Source organism: Vicugna pacos, chromosome 1 (assembly GCF_048564905.1).
Source record: "Vicugna pacos chromosome 1, VicPac4, whole genome shotgun sequence".
Lineage (NCBI taxonomy): Eukaryota > Metazoa > Chordata > Mammalia > Artiodactyla > Camelidae > Vicugna > Vicugna pacos.
In genome coordinates, this window is record NC_132987.1 from 1,933,717 (window position 1) to 1,952,098 (window position 18,382).

The window sequence follows — 18,382 nt, forward strand, 5'->3', positions numbered from 1 at the left end:
CTCAAAATCACATTTGTCTTTCATACCTGGAAAGGCTTTGTCTGCCATCCCTTCAGCCACCCCGGGGAGCCTCTCTGATGCGCCGCCTCCTCTCCTCAAGCAGGAAGCCTACGTGATGGCCAGTGTGGGCAGTCCTCACGTGTGCCGCCTGCTGGGCATCCGCCTGGCCTCCCCGGTGCAGCTCATCACGCAGCCCATGCCCTTCGGCTGCCTCCTGGACCACATCCGTGAGCCCAAGGACGGCATCGGCCCCCAGCACCTGCTCACCTGCTGCGTGCAGATCGCAAAGGTGAGTCAGAGGAGCGTGCAGAGCAGGCGGCCAGCTCTGGGAGCAGGGCAGATATTACCTCAGAGCAGGACTAGCAGCTGCCTCAGCTTGCGGCTCCCGCCCTCATCTCCTGGGGCGACGCGATCATTCGTGAGAGACCCAGAGAAAAGCTGCAAGCGGGAAATCAAGACAGCTGGAAAATCAACAGTTACGTTCTCCATCCTGGGATAACCAGGAGTTTGCCGTGTGTGTGTGTGTGTGTGTGTGTGTGTGTGTGTGCACGCGCGCGCGTGCACGGACACGTGTGCACACAGCGTACACTTTTCTTTATTTGGGATCAATTGAATTTATTGTCTTTCACAGTAGATCAGTGCCTGTCCCACCGAACACTGAAAATCTAGTTGTTCAGCTACCTTTGCACAATTGTCTCTTTATTGGGTTGCCTTAGTGTGAGGATGTGGGGACCCCCACCCATCACCTGGTTCTTGTCACTCTCACGCCATATGCCTGGTCAGAGAACTGAGCAGTTACACGCCATTGCTACATGCTGGTCCTGGGGGAGCCCGTGTGCCCCAGACTCTGCGGTGTCCTGAAGATGCTGGTATTTCTCTGTGTGACTGTCTTACTAGTTTCCTGGTGCTGCACCAAAAATAGCCACAAGTCTGCTGGTTCCCACAACAGGAGTTAGTCTGGAGGTCAGAAGTCTGAAGTCAAGGTGTCAGAAGGGCCATCGCCCTGCGAAAGCTCTAGGGGAGACTCCTGCCTCCCTCCCCAGTTCCAGTGGTCTGGGCACTCCCAGGCTTGCGGCCGCATCCCTCCCATCTCCACCTCCATCCTCACATGGCCTCCTTCTCCGTGCCTGACTCCACGTCACCTTCTTGAAAGACACGAGTCACCCCTACATCGAGGAAGATTTCATCTCGAGATCTTTAACTAAGTAGATCTAAATCCTATGTCTGAATGAGGTCACATTCTGGGGTTCTGGAGAGACATGAAAATTTGAGGGGGACACTGCAGCCCAGTTCAGTGGCTGATGTAGGGGAGGAGGTGCTTAGCTCTGAGCAGTTTTCCCTGAATGTAGAATTATTCCCGGAGGTCTCCTCTGAACCCAGAAATTCTCCCTGAGTCTCTTCCCTGATCATCTAAGGCAGAAGGGTCACCAAGGGAGCACCCTCCACCCCAGGCAGCCTCTACTACCTTGCTGAATTTGCTTTATTTTTTTAAAGCACATATTGCTACCTGGGAAAATCTGGTTTCTTTACTTGTTTACTGGAGACTGGGAGCTGAGCTCTGTGGGAGCCATGCCCTGGCTGCGCCCTGCCCAGAACCCTGCACAGCCGGGGTCATCTCCTCCTGCCTGGCCACTAAGTCCCAGCTCACCAGAGAGCGCCCAGAGACTCAGCATTTCTTAACTGAGTATCTGTGTCAATTCGCAGCTCCACAAAAGTGGCTTTTTATGTGATGGGACACACAGCCTTGGCAAATTTTGCCCAACACAGAACTGGGGTTATGGTTCCATGGAGTCAGCTCTCAGTCCTGGCTTTTGTTAGGCAGGTGGTCTCTCTGCCCCTCGTCTGAGTGGCTGAAGGTGGGGCTCTGCCATCTGTTCCCCCTCAATCCCCTGCAGGACCTCCGGGAAGCACCCACCTCAGGCCCCAGTGCCTGGATGCTGACTCCTTTGTTTTCCCCCATGTTCTGACTAATTAAAGTTGGATTAATGACTAACATCTAAGCTGCAACCTTGTCTTATTCAAGTTCCGTACCATCCCTCATCCCTTAGAGCAGCGCCCCCTGTTCTGGGTCTTCTCTTGTATACGAGCTTTTCCCCTCTCGCCTTTGCAATCTTACATTCACATCTGCCTGACCACAAGTCTGCATGATTGGAACTTTCTGTGACCCTCAAAATCAGTCTTCTACAATGTGAGCTAAAAACAAAACCCCAGATCTGACAGTGCCTGCCGCAGGACGAATTCAGCTCTGCCCGGGCCCCGGTCAGGGGTGAGTTTCCAAAGTGCGTGAGTTGAGTTTCCCGGGCCTGAAAGTTTTCTCTGTATAACATTACTCACAATTTCAACCTGCTGTTTAAATCCAGTGCTCTGCCAGTGGCACTTCGTTTGGGTTTACCTCCACCTGAAGTCCTTTCATGTTGCAGCTGGCAGCCTTTGTCTATGACAGAACCGCATTTCACAAGAGAAACCTACCCCATGGCACTGGAACAGCTGTAGTGAGGCAGTGTCTGTCCCTGGAGGGAAAGGAAAACAATGATTTCCTCAGTTGTAAAGAGAGAAATTTGCTGTTGGGTTAGTGTCTATTTCCCTAGGTAGTGAACAGTATTCTTTGTAAAAGTTAGAACTGAAACTACCCAGGAATACGTAGCGGCTGACCAGAAGCTAAACCTGCTGATGCTTCTGAAGGGGGATTTACTGCTTTATAAACGTCCTCGCTGATTCACGAAGGCACGGGCTCTCCTGGGAAGTTCTCCAAATACCGGTGGAGAGCTTGGCACTGTTATGCAAGTTTCTTGTCCCGGCTAAACTGCTAAGAGGACGCATAAAATTCTATCACCCAGGTAAAAGGAAAAAGAAAAAAAAAACAAACAAAACCCAGAGATGGCCTAGGGAGGAAACCAGGGTGGGGCTGGGAGAGCAGGGACGCCCTTCTGTGCGTGGTGAGAGTGGACTCTAGACCCGGGCCCGGCGGGTGCTTACTCGTCAGAGAGATGATCACCTCCTAAGCTCCGGGCTCATGGAGGCGCAGGTGGTGCTCACTCACTAGGAGCTACTCAGGTGCTTCAGAACGTGTGCCCATTCTTTCTTGCTACATAAACCAGCTAGTAAGTCCCAAAATAATCTGACAGCACAAAAATGTCGTAAAATCTTCTCATCCAAGAGATGCTGTTATCAGTTCAGTTCAGAGAACACGCCTGCCGGGCCGGGCTCATCCTTTAGGGCATCTCAGAGCCCTGCACCTGTCAGCCATCCAGGCTGCAATTAATCTAACATTGTCCTGAATCTTTGGGACCACAGAGCTTTCTTATTCCCTAGTGCAGATTAAGTTCTCAGAAAAATGAGTCTTCAGAGAGATGATATAAGTTACAGATCCTTGGCCAGGCCGCGGTGAGAGGTGACAATGGCTAGGAGGGGGAAGGAGAGGCTCTGAGGAAGGAACCACAGCTCCATCAGCACCACACGACGCCTCGTTCAGTGTATAACAGAACACTTAATAAGGATGAACTTTAAAAACCATTCCGTTCAAAGGATCCACTTTTCAAATACGTAGGATACTTAGTTTGGTCTAAATGCATTTGACAAAGCCCAAGGTGTTTTCACTGCTCACAGTGCTAAGAGCTCTCAGGGCATGTGAGCAGCTGAGGGAAGACACGTCCAGGTGAGGGAAGGAAGGTGGCCACGCACTAAGACGTCACAGAACATCCGGGCCACATGTGCCTGGTTCTAAGTGCCACATCATGGAACCCGTGTTGACAAATTATAATGTGGCCTTGATGGACGAGCAGGGGTGGGAGAGAATGAAATTTATGCCGGAGGAGGGGCTGGAAGAGGGGCTGACATCAGTCAGCCTCGCTCAGCCTTTGGGAGGGACACTGTTCTGAGCAGCTTCAAGTGCACAACCTCTCACCTGGGCCCAGGGGCCTGGCCCTCTCCCCAGGTCTGCTCCCTCACCCTGGCTTTCCTGTGCTCCAGGTCAGGACTTCTAACCATGAGATCCCAGCACAGCCCGGGGGTGGTGACTCAGCCGCCAGCCTCCATCCCCAGGGCCAGAGCGGACACCTAGGGGCTGACTCCCTTGCAAAGCACACACCTGCGTAAACCCCCAGACAACAAGACCAGAGAGAGGTCCAGAGCCACACAGCAGAGCCGATGACCAGACAGCACAGTTACTTGGATTATTTTTTAAATTTATTTTACATTCTTGCAGAAAAGGTCACAGCGGAACTTCATCAACCTAAATGACCACTTCACAGTATGTCATTATAAAGCCAAAAGCTGCTGCCCCACCAACGCTTATGTATCAACTCTAGGACATTTCGCTTCTTTATTTCTTGGGCATTTACCCGTCAGCGTCAGGTAACACATGAAATGCACATATATAAAGAAGACAGACGTTCTTATCTCCCCAAACTTACAGACAGGCGAGGAAAACAGACGCACACAGGGCTAGCGGTGTAGCAGGGAAGGAGTGGGTTAGAGCAGGCGGGCTGAGGGCCCCGATGCCCGGAGGCTGCTGTGCAGGTCACACAGGGACCAGCAGAGTGGGCTCAGTGTGCCGGCCACGCGCCAGTCCAGGGAAGGCAGTGGTGAGGAAGCCAGCCCGTCCCTCACCCTCAAGAGCCCCATGCTGTGGACATGAGTGAGAACATTTTATGTGAAAAATAAATTAGATATCTTGGTTTAAAATGAGTATTGAAGCTATCCTAGGAACAATGGTTTCAGAAAAAGACTAAATGTGTAGATAAAGTAATGGAATGTATTTTCATTTATCAGTGGGAAATGACAGTAATTTCTTCTTAAAGCAAAGATTCTGCACAACAAGTTAAAGAAGATAGTGACAGAAAAACATCTTGTATGGACAGAGACAGTTTAGAAGGCTTGAAGAAAATTAACTTTGTCTTAATTTGTAATAATGCAAATAAGGAACCTGCAGAGAAGCAATGAAAGCCATTAAAATGTTTGCAGAGTAGACTCAGTTTTTATAACTGTATTTGTAAGACAAAAAGAAAAACTTCATGAATTCTTAGTGTTAAATATTACATTGACACAGCACTAGAATGCCATTTTCTCTCTATTAAAATGACAAATTGGTGTAGGAGTGTTCAGTCTGCTCTTAAGAAGACATAGTTGTTTGTTACCTTCTGTATAATCTGCCCAGATCATTATTTTTCTTACCAAATTAGGCAGCATATAATTGGGTCTTGTTTTTTAGCCATTCAGCCTCTCTATGTCTTTTGACTGGAGACTTTAGTCCATTTATATTTAAAATATTTAAAATAATTATTGATAGGTATGTACTTATTGCTGTTTTGTTATCTCTTCTCTGGTTGTTTTGTAGTTCCTCTCTGTTTCTTTCTTCTTCTCTTTCTTTCCCTGTTGTTTGATGACTTTCTCTATGTAAGTGTTATGCTTACACTCCTTTCTCATCATCTGTTGTGTATCTGCCATAGGTTTTGGCTTTATGGTTACCATGAAGCTCACGAATAATAGTCTATATATTATATATACATAACAATTTATTTTAAGTTGATAGCAAATTTGAACATATTCTACAAGTCTGCATTTTTAAAAATGTGGTGTAATCTAACTTACTTATTAATTAATTATTATAGTTGTGGTTGTTTTCACTACTTTTGACTTTTAACCTTCATACTGGCTTTATAAGTGATTAATCAACTTCCTGTACTATAAATTTACCTTTAACACTGAGACTTTTATTCTCATATGCTTTCTAGTTACTAGTTAGTGTCCTTGCTTATCAGCTTAAAGAAGATCCTTCAACATTTCTTGCAGGGCCAGTTTAGCAGTGATTAACTCCCTTAGCTTTTGCTGGTCTGGAAAACGCTCTCTCCTTTAATATTAACTGAATGGCAATCCTGCTGGGTGAAGTACTCTTGGTTGGAAGATTTTCCCTTTAACCATTTTGCATATATCCTGCCACTCCCTTCTGACCTGCAAGGTTTCAGCTATAAATCTGCTGCTTTTCTTTGGGGGTTCCCTTATACATAACAAGTTGTTTTTCTCTTGCTGCTTTTGAGATTCTCTCTTTATCTTTAACTTTTAGTGTTTTAACTCTAATTTCTCTTGGTTTGGGTCTCTCTGGATTCCTCTTGTTTGAAATTCTCTGGGCTTTTTAGATCTGGATATCTGTTTCCTTACCTAGGTTAGGGAAGTTTTCAGCCATTACTTGTTCAAATAAGTTTTCTGCCCCCTCCCTCTCTTCTGCTTCTATAACCCCATATGAATATTATTTAGCACGATGTTGGCTCACAGGTCCCTTAATCTGTCTTTATTTTTTTAATTTTTTTTCCCTGTTTGCTGCTCTGTTTGGGTAAGTTCCACTGCTCTGTCTTCCAGATCACAGTTTCTTTTTTCTTCTGATTTATCTAAGCCCGTTGTTGAACCCTTCAGGCATATTTTTCAGTTCAGTTACTGTATTCTTTGGTTCTGTGACTTCTGTTTGGTACTTACATTTTCTACCTCTGTTGAATTTCTGAGTACATCCAAACTCCACCTAAGTTCAGTGAGCAATTTAATGATCATTACTTTGAATTCTTTATCAGGTAAATTACTTATCTCCCCATTTCATTAAGGTCTCCCCCCGCCCCTCCCACCTTGGACTTATCTGGTTCTTTCATATGGAATATTTTCTTCTATATTTTTTCCTTTTTCTTGGCTCTTTGTGTCTGTTTCGATGTTAGGTAAAACAGCTATCTCTCCCAGTCTTGAAGGGGTGACTCCAGGTAGGCATTGAGCCTTATTTTTTAACTTGGCCCTTCTTCCTGGTTGTTTCTTGAAGTGACTCTCTGTTTCAGACCCATGGATCAGAGCTGCAATCCCGCCATCCATCAGAGCCTGGCACTCAAAGGACACCCCCTGTGTCGGCTGCATTTGCCCACTGGCTTCGGGGTTTGTGGGGGAAGGAGGGTACTCACTTGCCACCTCCAGTGAAGCAACAGGAACATGGAAGGAGGAGTGGGACCCCTGCCTACCACCCCCATTAAGGATGTGGCAGCAGCATGCGGGAGGGGTGCTGACCCTTTGCCTCTGGCAGGGTTGCGGCAACAGTGCAGGTGGGGTGGGATGTGTGCCACGGCCTCTGGTGGGCTGTGGCAGCAGCATGGGCTGTGAGTGCTAGCAAGTTAACGTGAGAGTACAAAAATGGCACCAGCTGGCACCTCCGTCCCTAGGGAAAATCCCAACAAGCTTCTGTCCCTCTAGCACATGTTTTAAGAATGGCAGATAAATCCATACAAATGGCTTATGCTGTTTTTAAATTGCTGCTCTTGTCCCAGGTGCTGGGTGAGTGAATCTGCCCACGGGCCCGTTAGGAGTTGAATCTCCATACCCCACAGCCCTGTGGTTCCTCAGGATATAACCCCTATTGGTTTTCAAAGCCAGATGTTTTGAGGGTTTGTCTCTGCAGTGCAGGTGTGAAGGGCTGGGTGGCTCAGGTGGAGAATCATCTCTCACCCTCCCAGGAGAATTTCTGTAACTGTGAGATCCCTCCCAGTTGTGAGTCTCCATGCCAGGGGCAGGGTTTTTGGTGCAACTGTGTCTTTTCCTCTCCCACCTATGTTAATGTGGCTTTTTTATTCTTTGTTGTGGAGTAGCTGTTCAGCTAGTTCTCAGGTCCTTCTCAGAGGGAGCTGTTTCAGATACAACTCATCATTTCCAGGTCTGGTCAGCAGAGGGCAGCAAAGGGTAGTGGAGCTCGAGCTCACTGAGAAGGCCTGGGCATCCCTCTCTTGTCCATCTTTGTGGAGGTAAAAATCAGTTAGCAGGTAGTAGAAGGTCCAGAGTGCCAGAATCAGGAGAGAAATTACTCACAGGGACAGTGACCCAGAATGAAAATTAGGCTGAGGCCACAGTGGAAAGGTTTAGCCACAGTTCACAGCCTGGTATCTGTGTAGAGATGTGAGCAACTAGACTCAGGAGGGGACTCATCATGAGAGCATGGTCACATCCCGACTGCTCCTCCCATCCTATCTGAAGCCCAAGGTCTTGCTCCTTAAAGTGACCGGTGTCTCAGACACTGGCTCCTTAAGTTTTCCTTTCCTCCAAGGCAAACACAGAGACTACATTTCCCCGGCTCCCGCACAGTTAGGTATGGCCGTGTACCCAAGTTGTAGCCAGTAAAGTGTGGGGAGGAATGATTAAGCCAGTTCTAGCCCTGGCCCATAAAACCCCCCCATGAATCTTTCACATTCACTTTTCCCCTTTGCCAACTAGCTGGTGAGCCCGCGGCAATTCTGTGCGCCACCTGCTAATTCCATCAGCCTGGGCCCATGAGTAGGGCAGAAAACCCTCCATTCCCAGACTGGCTACCTAATGAGCTTTACATTAGCAAAAAATAAACTTCAAGTGTATTTAAACCACCGTGATTGAGGATTTACTGGCTACCACTGCTTGTATTACCTGGCTAATACAATAGGTTTACAGTGGGCAACTGAATTTTCTACTTCAACTGAAGACTGACCAGCTCAGTCAAAAGAACAATTCATTCAGCGACCCAACTGCTTTGAGAGAAGACTTGCGGTGGTGATGGTTGAACTGATCCACTGCCTGACTGAAACGGGATTAGGCACACAGCCTGAGCAAAGTGCAGAGGGTAAGACATGAGGCGACAAGGGAGACCAGCACTGCAGGATTTTGTCAGTGGCTGTGCCCTAAGTGATGGGCCACTTGGGAAGAAATAGGGAGACCCAATCAATGTAATATAGAAACCTGACTGACTCAATGTGTCCTAGATGAGATGTGGCCCCCCCAGCACGTATACACATCAAATACACTAGGTATAATGGCCATAGTGGTATTAAAGACTAAACTGAGTAAACATACCCAGTGGATAAAAAAAATAGAAGAAGAAGAAGAAAAAAACTGTCTACTGTCCACTTTGGGAGCTGATAAAACTTCCAATCTGAGAGTTGGTCCATGCGACCAGCAGTGGCTCAGGGTTCCACAACCAGCCATGTTGAGAAGGAGAGAGTGGGGTCTGGGCACCAAAGGCAAACACTGACAGTCAGTGAGAACACTCAGATACTTGCCAACTCAACACCTTCCAAGGCAGCCTAAACATAGTGTGGCTTCGTATTTTTCTTCTCTCCTTCAGAAGGGAAACACTTCTTCTGCCCTTCCTAGGGGAAACATTGCTTAGCTGTGGAAACACTATATGACTTTGAAATTAGACAAACGTGACTCTAGGAATTATTAGGTATGTGGCTCTCGGTTACTTAACTTTACTGAGCCTCAGTCTCTCCATCAGTACAACTAGAAATAATCTGCTCACAAATCTGCTGCAAAAAATGAGACAAGGTACTTAAACTGCCTGGCAGAGAGCTTAGCACCTTGTAGTTACTCAGTCAACAACATTCCCTGTTCTGTCTCCCTCTCTGGTCAGGGAACACTACCCGTGATGTCGTGTGTTATTTTTTAACATAAAGTCTCACTGTCTCCTAAAAGTGTAACTAACATTAACTGAGGGATTGCTGTGTTAGGTACCACAGTAAGTTTTCTGAAGTATTATCCCATTTAATTCTCCTAACAACCCAATGAGGAAGGTACTTTTATCACAATCTCTGTTTTACAAATAAGGGCACTGAGGCTTTAAAAGTGTAACTGATTTTCCAAGTCTTTTCAGGTAGATAGTAAATAATGAGGAGGGTTTCAAAACTAGGTAACTGGGTTCCAGAACTTATACTCTTGACACTACACAATCTGTTTTCCAATACAGATATTTAATCAAAGATTTAAACATTTAAGGGAGAAAGTAGAACTAAGAAAATTGACTTTGAAACATGCTTAAGTGTTGGTACTAGTGACACAGGATAATCGCTTCTATTTGAAATTTAAGGCAAAAGTTCAGTGTTCAGTGAAATACTTAAAAACAGCCCCTGTCACTGTTATTCCACTCACAGCACTTTCATAAAAGGAAAGGAACAATGGTATTTTGGAAGGAAGTAAGCTTTAGCGGTTACATGTAAAAGTAACTATCACATGAAAGTTACAGGAAAGCTCCTTTGGTCTTTCTGGGACAAGTTTTCTCTCCTTTGCTTCACACTAAAGGGGAAGATGGCATAAGAACCCCACTTCTTTCTCAGTGGATGCCTAGAACACAATCACAGTCCTGGTTTTCTGGATCTGCTGACCCAGAACCTCTGGGGAAGGACTGCCTGAAAGGCTCCGCAGAGCAATTCTGATGCACATCGCAGACTTGATGACCAGTGACTGGATCCTAGATGGGGGGACGTCTCCTGGCCTCTAACCTCCCTCTCCCAAAGGGAGAGGCAGAGAGGGGAGATGATCTGGGAATTGGGAAAGGTGCAGAGATACATCTGCCTACATTTCTTGCCTTTTTAAACAGATTCCAACAGATGCTTGATGAGAGGCCAGAAAGTGCTGCCCAGTGAGCCCCCATGGCTGTAAAGACGGTCAAGCATGCCCAGACCAGCACTGTCCCTTTAAGACTGGGGAGAATGTCTGCAGGCCACTATCTAGATCCACTTAAGCTAGTTGGGTTTTAAAATGAGAGGCCTGAACAAGGTCCAAAGGACTAAAAAGACCTATGTTTCCAGACTCCAACTATCTTTTCAGATGTATTTAACTCTCTTGTACCTTCTTTTATTATCTCTAATTTCACAAACTTTTTCATCTCTCTGAAATTTAATATGCTCAAATTTTATCTCCTTAGTATGAAAATCCTTTCTCAACATACACTCTTCTTCTCCTTCTTCTTCTTCTTCCTCTCCCCGTGTCTTCCCCCTCTCCTCTCCAATTAATTCCAAATTATGTTTTAAAGTTCATTTCAAATGAGCTCGTCGAAGAAGCCTTCCTTGCCGGTCCTCTGCACAGTCAGGTGTCCTCTTAATTGCTCACCTCACTCTTTAATCTTCCTCTGTACCTACCAGTCTGGTGTTAATACAGTTATTGGCGGGGCTCTAACTTCTGTCTCTGCTGTTCAAAACTAGGTTTTGTGAGACAGTTGGATCTGAGTCCCTTTTGCTCCCTGCTGTCCAGACCTAACCAAGTGCCTTTCTTTTAAGACACGCTCAAACACTCTCTGCTGAATGAATGAAATTAAAGACAGACAGACAATTTCAGGTTAGCCCTTTTTTCTTCATCCATGGCAGAAAGCTATTTCATTCATTTATTCAATAAAATATCTTGAATTCCTCCCATGTGCCAACGCCTGTGAGAATTAAATGATAAATCAGATATAGGCTCTCTCTTCCAGGTTCTTAGAGATTAGTGAGGAATAAAAGATATGCATTCAGGCAACTATTACAGAAGCCTATAAGGGAAACCACATTCTTGTTAGTGTGATTGGATTTCAGCCCTCTACAGTTGTCAAAGGAAAGTGACTGTCCCTGTGAGAAGAGGTTAGGGGACCTTCTGAGACAGCTGGATTTGAAGCCTTTGGTTCTATCACAGCTGCCTGGTTTGACAGTATCTAAACCATCTGTGGAGCAGCCTCCCCATCTGCACATGGGCCAGTTTTCTAGTGGAGAGAGAATGCTGCCTTTACATACATTTTTAGCAGATTACTATAGATTTCACAACACTAAAGAAGATACACAGATGGCAAATAAGCACATGAAAAGATACTGAGCATCATTAACCATGAGGGAAATGCAAATTAAATCCACAATGACATGACACTACACAGCAATCAGATGCCTAAATTAAAAAAAGACACCCCCAAATGTTTGTGTGGAGGAGGGGAAACCAAATCAGGCATCCAGTGCTGGTGAGAATGAGAAATGGCATAGCCACTCTGAAAAACAATTTGACAGTTTCTTAAAAAAAAAAAAAAAAACAAGAGACACAGCTACCACACCACCCAGCATCTGCCCAGAGAAATGAACACATATGTTAACACAAAACCCTGTACACACGTTTGTTGCAGCTTTATTCGTAACAGCCCCAAAATGAAGACAGACGCAGAGGTCCCACAACAGTTGATTCAACAAGCTGTGGCACACCATTATCATGGACCACTGCTAAGAGTTACAAAGAAACCAATTATGTATACCTGCCACCATCCTGATGAATCTCTAGTTACTCTGAGTGGAAAACAGCAAACCCCAAACAGTATATACTGTATGATCCCACTGATAAAACATTCTAGAAATGGCAAGATTAAAGAAACGGAAAACATATTATAGGTTTCTAGGAATTAAGAGATGATAAAGTGGGAGGGAAGTCTCTGCGGCTGTGAAAGGGTAACATAAAGGATCCTTGAGGGGATGCTCTGTGTTTTGATTGTATCCATATTAATACCCTAGTTGTGATATTGCAGTATAACTTAGAGCGAGATTACCTTTGGGGGGAACTGGGTAAAAGGTTATAGACCCTCTGTTATTTCTTACAGCTGCATGTCAATCTATAGTTATCTCAAAATAAAAAAGATTAATTTTTAAAAGTCAAAAGGTGGAGGCAAAATCGGGAAACAAGTATGTCAGTTTGTCAGTTATGGCATGAGCCTCAGAACCTTGACATCCTAACGGCCAGTGACCCTGACTGCTGCAGAAGCCTCAGGCTTTCTGGAGTAGTTCACAGCACTCTGCCAAGTGCTGTAGACACACTCAGTTTTCAGAGCCAAGAATTAAAGAAAAAAGGATGTTCGCCTCACTCACAAAGCATTTTGAGATTTTAGGTGGTTATTCAAAGCTTCACTGCATAAGGTAATCCCTTAATATACTAATTTTTTCACTGTCAACACTGTCATCTCTTAATTACATCATATTATGTGCAACTTTTAAAATTGAAGTATAGACCGTTTACAATGCTGTGTTTATTTCTGGTGTACAGCATAGTAGTTGAGTCATACATACACTATTTTTGATCATCAAAGCAGATTGGTGGTCACAGGACGTGTTTTGTTTTCTCTAAAAAAAAGTGAACTTTTTACCTTCAGCACTGGTTTCATGAAACACTACTCATGTTTGTAAGATTCAGTGCTGCTGAGCACAGGTGAGCAGTTTTACACTCTTGTCTGGGGGGCAGTGGGTCACTTTCTTGACTCCAGGGGAAAGAATTTTCTGTAGCTCTATGAAAGTACCTGGTCTATTTATCAAGAATTTTTATGTTCAGTTCAATTTAGTTGTTTTATCTATTATGACGAGAGAGTTCTGTTACAGCTTAGCTGTAGCTCAGCTAAGTAATAGCTAAGCACTTCCTCATACTTAGAAACTTTTTAATGTTTCCAGTATTATTTGCTGATCTTTGAGAATTTTTCCCCAATATCTGAATATTGATTTAGATGAGACTGAAGTCAATTTACCAGAATCCTCAGTTATCTACATTTTTAGGTTAACATGAAACCAAATTGTAATTACTTCTCTGCAAATCTCCGTATCATTTTATCTGTTAGGCCACAAATTATCACACGGGTTTTTTGTTTGTTTGTTTTTACCTTCTTGTAATACACTCTGCCTTAAGCCTCTTGGTTCCCCTCTTTCTTATAGTTCATGATCAACTTTGCTGTCTTCTCCTTTTCCCCACCTCTAAGAGTGGCATGCCCTGGTGCTTTGTCCCTGAAGCCATTGTCTATCCACATCAACCCCCTAAGTGGCCTCATTTTTTTCTATAGCTTTCTATAACTTGCTAACTCATGAATTTCAGCTGTGAAGCCCTGTTTGGGAGATTGAGGCTAAGTGTCAACCTTGACGTTTAACATAAACTCCGTCATATACTTGACCACTGACTGGCTGTTCTGTGGTGTTTGATGTTTTGCAGGAAAAGCCCTTCTGTTGCAGTGGACACCCACAGTGGACACCACATCTGAGGACGCAATCAGACCGTGCTGATTCATGGCCCCATAGAGCTCGTAAGAGGCTGGAGGAGGCAGAAGGGGCAACTCGTCCCAAACAGTGATACATTGCTTACATCTAACGTCAAGTATGCATATCCTACGCTCTCTCGATTATCATAAAGTTGCATGTCCACTAACTCTTACTGTAAGAAAATGTGACAGGCAGGGTCTGTCTTGTCTGGGGCTTTCAGACAGATGATAAAACTAAGGGGTGGGGGAAACTACAGATTATTATTAATGCTTGTGATACAAGGTAGACAGGACGCCATGTAAAGAAGATGACAGGCCCCTATTACAGAGGGGATGTCTAGCAGGGCCGCTCAAAGTGGCACCCTTTAAACTGCACCTATGGGACGAGCAGCAGCCACCACTCCTAGACAAGCTGCCTGCAACTTGTAGGCTGAAGGAACAGCAGGCCTAGGTGGGTGCAACTTGGCCCCTGGGAGGGAGGAGATCAATGAAGGCCAATGTGACTGGGGCCTACAGCATAGGGCATATTAGGTATGATACTGTGTTCAGGGGGTCCAGTCACACAGGGTCTCCACAGGCCATAGGAAGGGGCTGAAATACTATGCTTAGGGGCTTTTTACCAGCACAGTCACCATATCTGGTTCACACTAGCAAAATTTTCTGCATGTGGGGAGACCTCTCGCCCTCCTCTAGAAGCCCACCAATCCTACTGAATTAGAATCTTACCCTGATGACCTCATTTAACCTTAATTACATCCTAAACGTTCTGTCCCCAAATACAGCCATACAGTCAGTGAGGGCTTCAATGCATAAAACAGGGTGTTAGCGGGGATGAGGGAGACGCAGTTCTGTAGGTGGTAATAACTATCAGGACCGAATGCTGCCACCTTGTACAAGTTCTCACCATGAAATTTAGAAAACCAGCTACAAGATCACTCCCATATTAACATTTGAGCATTTTCATAATCATTGTTAATATGAAAAAAATTTATTTTCCAGAAACAAGCACCTGTGATCATAAACTTCTTTCTTCCCTGCCATGCCTCACTTAGATGCAGTATTGTGCTATGTCCTGCTCAACTTGTTCAAAGTAACAATCTTGAGTTTGGTACCAAGATTTTCCACTTAGCCATAAGAAGGGTGGGGGTGGGGGGACTGAGGTTCCATTCTGCCTCAGCTCACCTGGGCTTCAGCTGCAAACTCCTCTTCAGATTTGTACTGCAGAAGCCAGCACAAATGGAATAAATAGTTGACTAACTGCTACTTATGCATTTGGGCAGAATAAGTAAATTTCAGTTTGTGTGTAATAATTAAATGTTAAATGTTTGTTTCTTCACAAACATTCTCCAGTTGTGTAAGATGCTAATATTCAGTGACAATTGTTTTGAGATTTTTGTCACTTTTTTCATACTACATGCATTAGAAGCTTCTGTTCTCAAGAATTAAAGTCAGATAAAGCCTTCAATATCACTTTTGATATCCATTGGAATGCTTAGTAAGTTATATTTCAAACAAAATTATTTTATTTTTTAGAACACAATCTACATTATAAATATTAACATATTAATACTAGCAGAGGCCCAAGAAGAATTTGCAAATGGGGACCTCACATAGCACACACCATCTTTAGACATCATTATCCTCAAATTTAATTATTAAAGAATACAGAGACACAGATGGGTTTTATTTAAGTTGAAAGATGAAGATTACTGTTATCAGTGAAATGACACATACTTTTAAAATATATCACAACCCCAACTCCCAAGCATCTGAGGGAAAACCCCTGTCTTAGAAGAGGGGAATCTTCCTAGGATCTTATAAATTCCACAGTTCACCAGGGCTCTCCCTCTGGTATAAATGTTGAGGGGGAGGAAAAGGGATGGGTATCCATCTTGTTAATAGATCATTATTAAGGGTACATGATAGAAATGGAAACTTCAGTCCTCCTCTCCCTTCTCCTTGAGCCACTTAACATTAGATTCATTCACTGACTTCTACTAAGAAAATCTCAGAGTAGGTGACTGGGTGTAAAGAAATACAGTGACCCCTAGGAGGATCCCCTGGAGGATAAAGCTTTATTTTGATACATTTTAAACATTTCTGACATAATGTCTGGCTTTGTTGATGTAATACCATGAGATTTATCCTCTCACTCCCTAAATCAAGGAACAGTCCTTGATCAGAAAGCCTGGTGTCTCTGGGGAAACAGGAGGTGGGTACTTCAGGGAACTAAAGGTCAACACCCATGGACGCCAAGTGGTTGTGAGCACAGGCTCATGAGATGGGCTGTCTGGGTTCAAACCACTTTTTGTGTTGCTTTTGGCAATTTACTTAGCCTCTCTGTGAGTTTCCTCACCTATAAAATGGGTTAATATATACATGGTGTAGCTATTTGGCAATTAAATGAAATATTGTTAATAAAATATTTAGAACAGTGTTTGGCATATTGTAAGTGCTCATTGTTATAGGAGAGTGGAAACCATGCTCTGGAATTTTGGATAATTTCTTGGTTTAGTTTCAAGGGAGTGCATAATCTTGGCACTTCATTGAACTAAGAGAGAATTATTGAAGTGACTTTTTTCAGGTCAGTCTATCTGAAAGTTTCTACATGGTACCTTGAGTGTCTATACACATAGACACCTACATCAGGAAAAAAAAAAAAAAAGTGTAAAAAGTAGCAGATATGTGTCTGTCATTCCCACCAGCCATATATTTTTAGCTTGATAATGCCTTTAGAGTTCCTATCTAGAAAAATAATTTTATCTGATAATTGATTGTTTTATAAAAATCTTCAAATACACAGACATAGGGTAAAACTGATGACACAGAATGCAACAAAAGCCCATCTTGTGTCAGAAGCAAGTTTCCATCATATTTATACTCATGGTGCCCTAAGCTTTGAATCTAGACCTTCTTTCAGATGGGCTTCCTGAAAAATTGTTTTCATTCCATAAACCCCACTGAAGAGCTGTAGCTTAACTGTTCCATGAATCAGTGGAGGGATTTCCGCACCAGGTTCTCTGATCTGATTTAACCTTGAGTGTTTCTACACATGGTTCTGAATAGCAGGGCTTTCCAGAGCGCTGTGCCCAAGCTCCCTAGGCATCCTTCACAGGGCGCGTAGCTGTGATTAAATCCTAGGCCTGCAAGGACATTAGATCTGTGAATTAACCACGAGATATGGTGGTTTCATGTCAGAAGTCAGAACAGGCAGAGCCTGTCAGAAAGCAATTCCACTGGTGACAATCACCCTCTGACTCCTCAGAGGTAAATGGAAAGTATGTCCTTCACTTACATGTAAGACACCCTGGCCACTAGCCTGGGGTTGGTCGACTGATTGTTTTTTAAACTGTGTTTACTCTGTACACTAACAATTTTTCAGTTTTAGTTAGAATCTAAGAGAAAATGGTATGGAAAAAATCTTAAGAAAGGAAATTTAAAATAACCTATGCTTTAAAACTAGAAACTCTTCTTAAAAAATAAGGTAAAAAAATGTAAGCATCTTTTTTTCTCTCTGTTAAGAAAAAATTGCATTAACTGTTTTTACAAATCATGTATCATGTAACATTGTTCAGTTTTTCCAATACTTTTTTGCAGCAAGACATAAGTGAATAATAAGTTAATAGTAATAGTTACAAAAATTATATATAATATATAATAACAAATATAAACAACAAATAGAAGATTTAGATTGCAAACTAACTGCTCTTCCACTTTAAGACCTACTTCCCATCGCTGTAATACTGCTTATGAAAGAGTGGGGTCCATCACAAGCCCAGTTATGAGGAGGGTGTAACTTACACAGGTATTCACATCAGTAACAACTGGGTGCTGATATTTGTATCTGGAACAGTGTTTACTATGTTAGTATAAGTATGTTACATAGTTTAATTTTTCTCTCTCCATTTTTAATATTGCAGTTCTTCAGAACTAAAGGGAAAATGGTGCTCATTACTTCAAAGTTATTTTGTCAGTGTACATATTTTAAATCTTTAATCCATGATATAAGAGTACAAATCTTTCAAAAGCAGTGCCCCCCCCAACTTTTCCTCCTCTTCTTGGTAGGAATTGAGAGACTACCCTCAAGTAACTTTAGATTTACCCTGGCTGCTACTGCAAATGTGCTCTTTTTTACATGTATGTTCTGCTTACTTTTGCTTTTCCTGGATATCACTCTCCTCTTCCCCTTCTCTCCATCCTAATGCTTAGAGCTAACATTACTCTCAAGATACATATTAAACATCCGTAAGTGCAGGCTACTTACTGTATGGAGTGATTCTCAGAGCAACTGCTCCTTCCTCCCTGGGAACCCAGGAAGGTGCTGGGCCCTCCAATCTAGGCAGGAGAAGGTTTGAGGACTGGACCTGCTGCAAAAACGTGGCAAAGCAACCTGTTATTTTCTGGGTCATGTCTTATTTTCCTGAAGTATTTCTGCATATTTTCTCCCAGCCCCTGATTTGATTTTGCTGAGTCTATTCATATGCTTTAAAGATAACAAAGTATATTTAAAACATTAGCAACATACATTGATTTGAAATACACTAATAGCTAATTCACTGACTGCACTTTGGGTTATTATTGGATATGATTAAGTACATCAAC

At 43.5% G+C, this 18,382-nt stretch overlaps 1 long non-coding RNA gene across 1 annotated transcript; it reads right to left on the bottom strand.

The window, feature by feature from the left end:
• Nucleotides 1-608: 608 nt before the first annotated feature.
• LOC140699240 (uncharacterized) lies at nucleotides 609-18,146 on the bottom strand. The gene is made up of 3 exons (XR_012077264.1): nucleotides 18,045-18,146; nucleotides 2,335-2,510; nucleotides 609-1,249 (listed from the first exon to the last, which is right to left on the bottom strand). It is a non-coding gene; the product is annotated as an uncharacterized lncRNA (long non-coding RNA).
• Between the last annotated feature and the right edge of the window lie 236 nt (nucleotides 18,147-18,382).